This window comes from Fulmarus glacialis, unplaced genomic scaffold (assembly GCF_000690835.1).
Source record: "Fulmarus glacialis isolate BGI_N327 unplaced genomic scaffold, ASM69083v1 scaffold8214, whole genome shotgun sequence".
Lineage (NCBI taxonomy): Eukaryota > Metazoa > Chordata > Aves > Procellariiformes > Procellariidae > Fulmarus > Fulmarus glacialis.
In genome coordinates, this window is record NW_009208639.1 from 16,013 (window position 1) to 19,671 (window position 3,659).

Here is a 3,659-nt window from a genome sequence, read left to right on the forward strand (position 1 = left end):
GATAACAGATTGTAAAGATAATTGTTTATGTAAATGCTGAATTTAAATGTCTTGTAAAAAAAAAAAAACACCTGTATTATAGAAAGTGTGACTATATAATAGAGTTCCTATGTTGACAAAAAAAATCAATGCTTTAAGTGTCTTGTACTGTCTGCAGTTAAATTATTTGTGCAATATTTAATTTTTTCTCAGTCATCCCTTTATTTAAGTTTTTGCTAAACAGTGGCCCATTTTACTTGTAAACAGTAGTAGAAATGATGATTGTTACCTCTTGAGACCAGCGCTGGAAGGCATGAGTTTTACTAAAGCAGCCCTAGATTCATAAACTCTGTATATCTATGAAAATGAAGTTAGAAGTCTTTTTTTAGTGTTTTTGAGTTTTTTCCAATATCTCATCAGTAAATTTTTAATAACAAAATAGCAGTGGCTTGCTATCTGAAGCATAATTGGTGGATATTTTTATGACAGGAAAATCTCATATTTGTACTCACAATGTCTGAACATGTTACAATGGTAATTTGCTATTCTTAGACAAATCAGATTAGTCTGACTATTTTACACTAAGTCCTCTAAGCAGAGTATGAGACTCAGATGAGACTTTATAAATCACAGCTTCATCTTGTATATTGCTTGTGTTGTCTCAGGAGCTGTCTAGAGACAGCAGCTCTGCTTGTAATTCTAAATGTGTTTAACTTTTAACACCAGAAATCTGAACTATTTAATATTTGTTCTAGATTTGGATGCTGATTTTTAACAGTAGCTAAAACAGCTCAGAAGAATGCAGAAAAATGAATTTTTTTAAAAAAATTAATTGCTGCTGCTCTCATGGTTCCTTGTATAAAAGTAGCAAGGTTTAGACTTTTTGCAAAATTGTACTGTGACTTAATATAGTTTTCAAGCAAGTCTCCAGTGGCTGCAGAGTGTTTCTCATGCCATTCCTTAAGCAAGGTATTGGTCAAATAGCATCCATGTGGCTTGAAGTTTAGCTGCGTTTTTGGTAATGTTGGAGGAAACATTTGAATTGGACCCTTGGGAATGCTGGGAATCCAGGGAAGAAGCTTGCGTCTTCCTCTCTGTATTCCAGACAGCAAATATTTTGCTACATCTCAGAACTGTAGCCGTGATGGGTACTCATGTGAAATATTCAGCAGTTGAAATTCTTTGCTTATTATACCATTGCCTCTATTGTGAGAGTTTTTTTCACATCTGTGAGCGTTGTAATTTGTGTTAGAGAACTCTGTTCCTGCTTGTGTATTCAGTGGCCTGATAGAGACAAAGGATGTGAATGATGAGAAATTGCTTCTGAAGAAAAGCCTCTCAGTAATACGACTTTTCTACAGGTGTTAGGGATTTATTTCTCATTGGGAGAACAGTTAGTCACTGAATTTACACAGGCAAGGCTATGTTCATGGAAAAGCCTAGTTCAGTTTGAGATTCAGGCAGTTATTCTGAGGATTTCAATAACGCCATAGAGCAAGAACACTAAAATTTGTCTTAACTCCCCATCTGTTGTAGAACTTTAACTGCTTTAATAAAATAAGACTTTTTTTTTTTTTTCCCCATGGGGAGGTGGGAAGGAACTACCCTCTTACTGTCTTATTTTCAGTTTTGGAAACAAAGGTGAAACCATTTGTCTTATTAAAAAAGTCAGAATTTAACACTTTGCCTTCATATTGAAGCAGGCTTGGTTGCTCTAAGTTTCCAAAAAACCCCTAAAAAAACATACAGAAAGAACCAAAAACCACACTCCATATAAAAGCACTTGTTGGAACTTACTGAGTTGCTGTTAGAATTATGATGTGCAAATGTTAGAAGTTCAGCCTTTTCAGCCTTTTCTTTAAAAAAAAAAAAAAACAAAAACCAACAAAAAAACACAAACAAACAAAAAAAACTTTTAATGATGGTCAAAAATTAGAAATTCTGTTCAGCTTTTATGTTCCACAGTGAATCAATAAATTGCTGATTTTCACCTTTTTTTTTACAGCCTTGGTAGACAAATGCAGCACTCTTTTAAAAAAAAAAAAAAAAAAAAAAAATCCTTTGAACTTTTATTTGGACCTCTTTCTGCCAGTGCTTTTGAAGGTAACATTTCCTGTGTAATGTGTGAGTGCTCCTTAAGGGCTGACACAGGTGCAGTTTTGAATGTCTCAGGCTACCTTGGGTTTTCAGGAAGAGCTGAGGTAAACGGGAAGTGTTAACATGCAGTCAGCATTAACTGTTTTAGATATAAAAGCATGTATCAGAGTATTAGATTTTTAAATTTTACAGAAGTAGATGTAAATATTTGACTATTTTTGGATTTTTTTATTCCCATTTAGTGCAACTTTTACTATCACATGAGAATCAGATGGCCTACCACATCTTAATCATCAAAGCCTTAGAAAACAAAGTGGCTGTTGGAAGGTAACATAGACTTTAATTTAAATCCTTTTATGTTTGTTTTGAAGAAACATTAAGATTAATGTCTGCTCAGACCCCTTAAGTTCGTTGCTATTACTGAGATTGCCTAGAAAAGTAACATGCAAAATGAAAGGACTTAGGTCAGAATACTAATGTCCACTTCTGTTTAAATTTATTATTTTAGAATATTCCTTCTGAAAGCAACTAATTTATACCTCATTTTCACTGCATATGCAAGTATGAAGTAATGCTATTTAAAGGCTTACTCAAAGTATGCGGAGGGGGCTTATTTCTTAGTCTGGAAGGTAACGGCCTCCGTTAATGCAGGTGGGTTTGGATGAGGTATGGGCTGCGCTGGTACTTGCTTCTCTGGGTGTTGTGTCACATCCTTTATCGGCACAGGAGATGATGGGCAAAATCCTAGGTATCCACACATGAGAGAGAGGATTAGTTCTATTAATTTTTTTGTTTGTTGCAATTCATGTGTGTATGTTTTCCTAAGGGCTATAATGATCCTGAATATGAAATGAAATGGGTTATTGCACGGTGAAATTGGAACCCTTGGTTTCTAGTTGTGAAATGTGTATAAACTGTAAAAAGCATGGGGCAGGGTAAAATAAAATTTTGTGCTAAGAGCGTGCTCTGGTTCTCTTTGAGAAGAGACTTAAAAATAGTTTGGTGGTGGGTGGGTATGTATGAACCTAGTGGTATGAAAGGAAAATGTTGCTAAAGTTAGAATATGTCAAATGTAGTTTGAATTTCGAGTTACAGATGCCAGTTAAAACCTTGTGGTGTCACGGGTATTTAGGTACAAGAGGCGGGTTTCTTTATAAATGCACTGCAGTGATGCGATTAACGATAATGTGAAATTTAGACTAATTCCCTTTATTGAAGTGGAAGGGCTTTCCGGTTCGGCGGGGGGGGGGGCCAGCCCAGCCGCCGGTGCCCTCGGTCCCCTCTTCTCCCGCGGGCTGGGCGTTCGTCACCGGCGTCTGGACCTCGTTTCCCACCTGTGAACGAGGGGAGAAGAGGCCTCTCCTGCGGTGGGAGGACTCGGGGTACCGGGTGTCAGTGCCTACGACCCCTGCGGCGCTTGTCAAAGCAGGAATTGAGTGAAACGGGGGACGGCGCTGTGCGTTGCCTGTAAAGGCAGCGCAGGAGCGATGCCGTGTGCCTGACCGGCATCTCAAGCGAAGCGGGGCATTAATTAACCTCTCCGCTTGCGAATAAGAGTTTCTGACGGCAGCGGGGGCGGTGGT

At 37.9% G+C, this 3,659-nt stretch overlaps 1 protein-coding gene across 1 annotated transcript in view; it reads left to right on the forward strand.

Moving 5' to 3' along the window:
- TMF1 (TATA element modulatory factor 1) overlaps nt 1-179 on the forward strand; it is a gene marked incomplete at its 5' end in the record, with an annotated part of 13,699 nt that extends 13,520 nt beyond the window's left edge. Inside the window, one exon of the mRNA XM_009576556.1 lies at nt 1-179. This exon is cut by the window's left edge and continues 163 nt beyond it.
- Nucleotides 180-3,659: the final 3,480 nt, after the last annotated feature.